General features: G+C 45.9%; 1 pseudogene across 1 annotated transcript; it reads left to right on the top strand.

The window, feature by feature from the left end:
• Positions 1-5,699: 5,699 nt before the first annotated feature.
• Positions 5,700-7,444, top strand: LOC147370230 (hydroxyacyl-coenzyme A dehydrogenase, mitochondrial pseudogene; annotated as a pseudogene). The gene has a single exon (XR_015166076.1). The product of XR_015166076.1 is annotated as a hydroxyacyl-coenzyme A dehydrogenase, mitochondrial pseudogene (transcript).
• Positions 7,445-8,210: the final 766 nt, after the last annotated feature.

Genomic DNA, 8,210 nt, shown 5'->3' with positions numbered 1-8,210 from the left:
TGAGAGTCCCTTGGACTGCAAGGACATCCAACCAGTCCATTCTGAAGGAGATCAGCCCTGGGATTTCTTTGGAAGGAATGATGCTAAAGCTGAAACTCTAGTACTTTGGCCACATCATGCGAAGAGTTGACTCATTGGAAAAGACTCTGATGCTGAGAGGGATTGGGCGCAGGAGGAGAAGGGGATGACAGAGGATAAGATGGCTGGATGGCATCACTGACTCGATGGACGTGAGTCTGAGTGAACTCCGGGAGTTGGTGATGGACAGGGAGGCCTGGCGTGCTGCAATTCATGGGGTTGCAAAGAGTCAGACACAACTGAGCGACTGAACTGAACTGAACTGAATTCCTTAAAATCAATCTCTCTCTCTCTCTAGCTGTTTATATCATATGGGTTCCCTGGTGGCTTAGATTGTAAAGAATCTGTGTGCAATGCAGGAGACACATGTTCCATTCATGGGTCAGGAAGATCCCTTGGAGAAGGAAATGGCAACTCACTCCAGTATTCTTGCCTGGAGAATTCCAAGGACAGAGGAGCCTGGCGGGCTACAGTCCATAGCGTCCCAAAGAGTTGGACATGACTGAGCCATTAACAGTTTTACTTTTCATTCATCGTATTGGTTCTGTTTCTTTGAGAACTATAACTAATACACAAGGAAGACAGTATGAGTCCTTATCATTCTCTCTGGGGCTTGACGTAAGATCCTTGTGGGATCATGTATCATTAGAGGGAGAACACAGAGAGCAGGATTCCCCCCTTTATGCTCCAGGGGCTTCCAGGCTCTCCTGGCAGCAATTTTAAGGAGGGATAGAGAGAAGCTACAGATCACATTCCAGCCCAGCCTGGCTGCCCCAAGGTTGCAGGTGATGGGTAAGCAATCTAGGGCCATGATCTGTCTCTCTGCAAGTAATCGTCTCCGTTGCAGCAGCTGTGAACAGATGTCTTCGCTGAACTCCTCCCGTTTCACTCTTTCTCTTGCTCCAAGACCTGATAATGGACTTATCCTGACTTTGTTATTTGTTTTATTTTGTTCAGCTATTTGCACAGTCACTCAAACCTCAGAAGTGGGATCTGCATATGGAAAATTCATTATGTTTTCTTCCTAAAGCAAAAGGTAGCAGTCATAGTAACATTTTTAAATAGCACATTACAGTGTACGAAACAGAACTAAGTTTAACGGATCTCAGCCTCAGTCATGTAATCTGTAGATTGGGGATAGTACTATAATAATAGCACTCTAGTTATAGGGATTAAATTAGACAGTTATAGGGATTAAATTAGAACATGCTTGTCAAGTGCTTAGCAGAGTAACTGGTATTTAATAAATACTGGGTGTTTTCCCTACAGGATCCCATGTGATTATTTTAATGAGCCTCTGAAGTCGATAGGATGTGTTCAATTAGCCCTGTTTCATAAATGAGGAAGAAGAAGCTGGAGGTAAAGCACATTAGTCACACAGCTAACATGTAGAAAAGCCAGGACGTGAATGCAATCATTTTGACTTCAACGCTCTAATACCCATGCATTCAGCTTATAAGGCTCACCATTAACACAGAAAATACACACACACACATCAAAATCTGTGCAGATTGAGGAATAAAAATCATGTATTGCAGCAGTTTCCAGATCATACCAGATGAAAACTGAACATTGAACGATAAGTATTTAACAAAGGGAAAAAATCAACAGCTCTCACTGAGTTTCTCATAAAATCTTGAGTAGATCAGCAATGGCTGCTCAGGAGGTAAAGAATCCACCTGCAATGCAGGAAACCTGGATTCCATCCCTGAATCAGGAAGATCCCCTGGAGAAAGGAATGGTTACCCAGCTAGTATTCTTATCTAGTGAATGCCATGGACAGAGGAGCCTGGAGACCTATAGTCCATGGGAGTGCAAAGAGTCAGGCACAACTGAGTGGCTAACACCTTCACTTTCATGCTATCCCTTCAGCTGTTAGGCCCACACCGGAAAGCTGGGATCTGTCTGCAGCCCTTTCTTTTGTGAAACTCTGACCCAGTTTCTTGCTGCCCTTGCCTCTAGCAACGTCACCATGACTCCATGCTCCAAACTCCAAACTCCATCCGTCTTCATTTCTTCTAGCATCAGACTGTCCTCCTGAAACTCAAATCTTCTCACAGTCTTCACTGCTTATCAAAAATTGATCCCTTCCCACTACTCCTGGGGTAAAGTCCAACTCCCCCCACAAGGCTGACAAGGCTCTTCTCCATCCATTCAATCAACGAGTACTTTCTGAGCCCTGCTATGTGCTGGACAGAGCTCTAAGCTGGGGAAATCAAAATTTCTGCTTTCATGGAGCTTACACTCCAGTAGGAAAGATGACCTGTAAGCAAGTAAATGTAAATAAGCCAGATATCTGCATAGTACAGCCTGATACTAACTAGCTCCTCTTCCCACCATTGATGCCCTATATGCTGTTGCTCTGAACCCTATTTCTCTCCACCTCCAAGTACCTCATGTTCCCTCCTACCTTTGTGCCTACGTCCCTGCTTATTCCTCTGTCGGCTATGTCTCTGACTCATCTCAACTTTGCCAAACACATTTATCTTTTAAGGCACAGTCTATACCACCTCCTACATCAATTTTTCTTTTTAACTCAATGTAGTTACATATTTATATATGCCCTATTACTTTTAAAATTTGTTATGGTAGCATTTTAAATTTTACCTTTTTTTTTTTTTAAAGAAGAGAATGACTAGATAGGAGGTGCTAAGTATGACTGCAAAAAAGTCCGCATTTTTTTAAGCCTCCCCCCCACCATCCAAGGTTTGCAATACAACTTTCCCATTAAGAAGTCCTGTCTATTTCCAAACACCCTAAATCTGGACTAGATTTCTACTTCCTTTGGTCAGGAATGTGGCAGAAGAAATGGGTTCTTACTTCTGCTCTCTCGGGCCCTTGAGTCCACCATGAACACAAGCGTGGAGGATGGCGGATTGGCTGACTTTACAGAGCAAAGGTTGTCCCAGCAGAGACAGGAAGGTCCAAGGCAGAACCAGTCGTGCCGCTCAGCTAATGCATTAATTCATTGTTGTTCCATCGCGAAGTCGTGTCCGACTCTGTGACCCCATAAACTGTAACATGCTGGGCTTCCCTGTCCTTCACTATCTCCTGGAATTTGCTCAAACTCATCATAAGCAGAATTAAATGTGTACCGCCCTACCCTCCCTAAGGCTTTGGAATTGTTTGTTATGCGGTGTTACTGTGGCCCTAGAGCACTGAGGCAGATGCTTCAGAGAATCATCTCATCTTATTATTGCCCGTATCTGCTGCATCACTGGCACCATTTCACCAGTTCATTCCCCTAGTCCCTTTTTTAAATATGTTTTTCAGGCAGGCTTGTCTACCATGTATCAGGCACTAAGCTAGATATCTAGACTTCAAGATGAATATGATAGAGTATATTTTCTGCTCTATCGACAAGTGTCAATGAGACAGCTGACACATCTCTTTTCTCCTTGTGCATCTGTAGATGGAACTTCCCTAACTGCTCCATGCAGCCGGTTCTTCCATTTCGGTCCTCAGTGGGTTAAGTTCTTCTTTTTGTCCAGCCACAAACTCCCCAGCTTAAACGTGAGCACCTGTCTTCTTCCTCAGCTGCCTGTGAACTTGGGGAATAAAGTTCAGTATCCTCCTCACAAAAAACCCTTCATAAACTTAAATTCAGTCATTCAATCAAGGAAACAGTTAAGCCACTCTACATGTGCTGAAGATTTTATTTTGGGACATCTCTGTGGGAAAGGATGTTTGGGATTAATCGAGCTTTCTGGATATCCGCACAGGAGCACCGGAGTTTTATATATAGAACAAGAGCACCTGATCACAGCACCTGCAAAGAGAAATGACTCATTTAACCTCCCAGACTCCAATCAGAGACAGGAGGGTGTGGGGGCTGTGACGGCTGGCCCTGGGGCTGGTGATCAGGGCTCTGAAATGGGGTGCAGGAGGGGACCTCCCAAAGATCCCATCATGATGCTCTTCTTTCTCTGCAGTGCCCCCTCCTTCCCTCTTTCTCATGTTCTTCCTAAGACCCCCTCTCAGGTGAGCTTCTAAGTCACACACAAAGGCATACACCCCAGCACCCATTGCCTTGCATGTAATCTTCTACAATGTTTTAAGGGGCTGGGTTTTTCAGAATTTTTTAAACACCACAAAGGAATGTCTACTTATCTGTTTCTGCCATCAGAGTTTAGAAAAGCATCACCCCTGCAGAGATTTCATAAAGATTCACTTTCCTCGTTCTGCAATTTTAGAAATGCGATGAACTCTCTTCCAGTCTCTGTCCTAAACTCACAAGAGCAGAGAGGGCACCCCTGATTGGCCTTTGGAAACTTAAACACACCCACCGCATTCCTAACCTCTTTCTGGTCCTCTGTTCTTCACAGTCTTCCTCATCAACTGACTTCTATCGGCTTGAGTAATTTTAAAATTTCATTTTTTTTTATTATTTATCTCTGGCTGTGCTGGGTCTTCATTGCTGCCTGGGCTTTTCTCTAGCCATGGTGACTGGGGTCTATTCTCCAACTGCAGTGCACGAGCTTCTCATCACGCTGGCTTCTCTTGTTGCAGAGCACAGGCTTCAGGGTGAGGTACCTTTGCACTTATCTCACATGCTAGTAAAGTAATGCTCAAAATTCTCCAAGCCAGGCTTCAGCAATATGTGAACCGTGAACTTCCTAATGTTCAAGCTGGTTTTAGAAGAGGCAGAGGAACCAGAGATCAAATTGCCAACATCCACTGGATCATGGAAAAAGCAAGAGAGTTCCAGAAAAACATCTATTTCTGCTTTATTGACTATGCCAAAGCCTTTGACTGTGTGGATCACAATAAACTGGAAAATTCTTCAAGAGATGGGAATACCAGACCACCTGACCTGCCTCTTGAGAAATCTGTATGCAGGTCAGGAAGCAACAATTAGAACTGGACATGGAACAACAGACTGGTTGCAAATAGGAAAAGGAGTTTGTCAAGGCTGTATCCAGGAGAGGGCAATGGCACCCCACTCTAGTACTCTTGCCTGGAAAATCCCATGGATGGAGGAGCCTGGTAGGCTGCAGTCCATGGGGTCGCTAAGAGTCAGACACGACTGAGCGACTTCACTTTCTCTTTTCACTTTCATGCATTGGAGAAGGAAATGGCAACCCACTCCGGTGTTCTTGCCTGGAGAATCCCAGGGACGGGGGAGCCTGGTGGGCTGCCGTCTATGGGGTCACAGAGAGTTGGACACAACTGAAGTGACTTAGCATAGCATAGCATAGCAAGGCTGTATATTGTCACCCTGCTTATTTAACTTCTATGCAGAGTACCTCATGAGAAACGCTGGACTGGAAGAAACACAAGCTGGAAACAAGATTGCTGGGAGAAATATCAATCACCTCAGATATGCAGATGACACCACCCTCATGACAGAAAGTGAGGAGGAACTAAAAAGCCTCTAGATGAAAGTGAAAGTGGAGAGTGAAAAAGTTGGCTTAAAGCCCAACATTCAGAAAACAAAGATCATGGCATCCGGTCCCACCACTTCATGGGAAATAAATGGGGAAACAGTGGAAACAGTGTCAGAATTTATTTTGGGGGGATCCAAAATCACTGGAGATGGTGATTACAGCCATGAAATTAAAAGATGCTTACTCCTTGGAAAGAAAGTTATGACCAACCTAGATAGCATATTCAAAAGCTGAGACAGGGCGCCTGGGCCTCCGCCCCTGACGTCGGGTCGCTGCTGTTTCTTGGGCTCCGTGCAGGTTGCTACTTAGCCAGGTCTTGTGCCTGTCGCTGCTTTCGCCATCTGCTCCATGGCTTTCGTAACCAGGCAGTTCGTGCGCTCCATGTCCTCCTCCTCCAGCGCCGAGGCCTCGGCGAAAAAAATCCTCGTCAAGCACGTGACGGTCATCGGCGGTGGGCTGATGGGCGCCGGCATTGCCCAGGTTGCTGCAGCAACTGGCCACACAGTAGTGTTGGTGGACCAAACAGAGGACATCCTGGAAAAATCTAGAAAGGGAATTGAGGAAAGTCTTCGGAAAGTGGCCAAGAAGAAGTTTGCAGAAAACCCCAAGGGTGCTGATGAGTTTGTGGCGAAGACCCTGAGCAGCATATCGACCAGCACGGATGCAGCATCTGTGGTCCACAGCACAGACTTGGTGGTGGAGGCCATCGTAGAGAATCTGCAGATGAAGAACGAGCTGTTCAAGAGGCTGGACAAGTTTGCCGCCGAACACACAATCTTTGCCAGCAACACTTCCTCTTTGCAGATCACAAGCCTAGCCAATTCCACCACCAGACAGGACCGATTCGCCGGGCTCCATTTCTTCAACCCAGTGCCTTTGATGAAGCTTGTGGAGGTCATTAAAACACCAATGACCAGCCAGAAGACGTTTGAATCTCTGCTAGACTTCAGCAGAGCCCTGGGGAAGCATCCTGTTGCTTGCAAGGACACGCCTGGGTTTATCGTGAACCGTCTTCTGGTGCCATACCTCATGGAAGCAGTCAGGCTGTGTGAGCGAGGTGAAGCATCCAAGGAGGACATCGACACGGCGATGAAGCTGGGCGCTGGCTACCCCATGGGTCCGTTTGAGCTTCTCGATTATGTTGGGCTGGATACTACGAAGTTCATCCTACAAGGTTGGCATGAAATGGACTCAAAGAACCCCCTGTTTCAGCCCTGCCCATCCCTGAATAAGCTGGTAGCGGAGAAAAACTTTGGCAAGAAATCTGGAGAAGGATTTTACAAATACAAGTGAGCAGCTTCCCTGGCTCGAGGACGAAGCCCCGTAAGCACATACCAGCAGCTCCCCAAGTGCCCGCAGGAATGGTCTTTGGTCAGATGTTCCCTCCCACAGCACGATCTGTTCGATGTACGTTTTGATTGTAATCTATTTGAATTAATCATTTACAAGAGTTAGAGTAATGGCAGATTCCTCCACTGAGAAGCTAATTCCCTTTCCCTTTTTCAGTCTGTTCATTTCTGTGTATCTTCTAAAAAGCTTTACACCCTTGGTGCCTTGGAGCAGACATTTCTTTTGAACCTGTTGTTCTCATGAAGAGTTGCCAGAACCTGAATTCGTTTACTTATAGCGAGAGCATCCTGTGTCCATTGTTAGCGCATGGGAAAGTCTCCAGCCACTGACACTGTGTTGTGTCTGTGGAGGCTGCGAGGCAGCACCTGCCTCTTGCCTTTACCGGGTTATCTCCTGCCTGCAGCCTCAAGCCTTACCCTCCTTTGGGCATGATGTCAGGTATCATGTCTTGATTCAACTCATCATTGAGATGTTGCTGCTGGATTAGTGGGAAGATCTCCAAGTGCAGGAAGATGTTTTGTTCAAATCCGAAATCTGAATGATTATTGTCTGTCTCTCTTTTTTTTCCCATGAGAAATCATTGCTGCAAATTGACTCTAATAAAATGCAGTTTTTAAAAAAAAAAAAAAGCTGAGACATTACTTTGCCAACAAAGGTTCATCTAGTCAAGGCTATGGTTTTTCCTGCGGTCATGTATGGATGTGAGAATTGGGCTGTGAAGAAGGCTGAGCGCTGAAGATGCTTTTGAACTGTGGTGTTGGAGAAGACTCTTGAGAGTCCCTTGGACTGCAAGGAGATCCAACCAGTCCATTCTGAAGGAGATCAACCCTGGGATTTCTTGGGAAGGAATGATGCTAAAGCTGAAACTTCAGTACTTTGGCCACATCATGGGAAGAGTTGAGTCATTGGAAAAGACTCTGATGCTGGGAGGGACTGGGGGCAGGAGGAGAAGGGGACGAAAGAGGATGAGATGGCTGGATGGCATCACTGACTCGATGGACGTGAGTCTGAGTGAACTCCGGGAGTTGGTGATGGACAGGGAGGCCTGGCGTGTTGCGATTTATGGGGTCGCAAAGAGTCAGACACGACTGAGCGACTGAACTGACCTGAACTGACTGACCTTCAGTAGTGGCTCCTTGGCTCTAGAGCACAGGCTTGATAGTTGCTCCGTGGCATGTGTGATCTTCCCGGACCAGGGATCAAACCCATGTCTCCCGCATGGGCAGGTGAATTCTTCACCACTGAGCCACCATAGGAGCCCTGGTATGTGTGATTTTTAATCCATTTTTCCCCACAAAAGCTGGAAACTTGTTTAGTTTTTTGCCTATTTTTTCATTTTTGTTAAAGTGTAATTTGCATATAGTAAAATCTGCCTTTTTTAAGTGTAGAGTTCTG

This window comes from Bos grunniens, chromosome 6 (genome assembly GCF_055505025.1).
Source record: "Bos grunniens cultivar Pamir isolate PY7600 chromosome 6, Bosgru_T2T1.0, whole genome shotgun sequence".
Classification (NCBI taxonomy): domain Eukaryota; kingdom Metazoa; phylum Chordata; class Mammalia; order Artiodactyla; family Bovidae; genus Bos; species Bos grunniens.
This window is presented reverse-complemented; position numbering and strand designations above follow the sequence as displayed.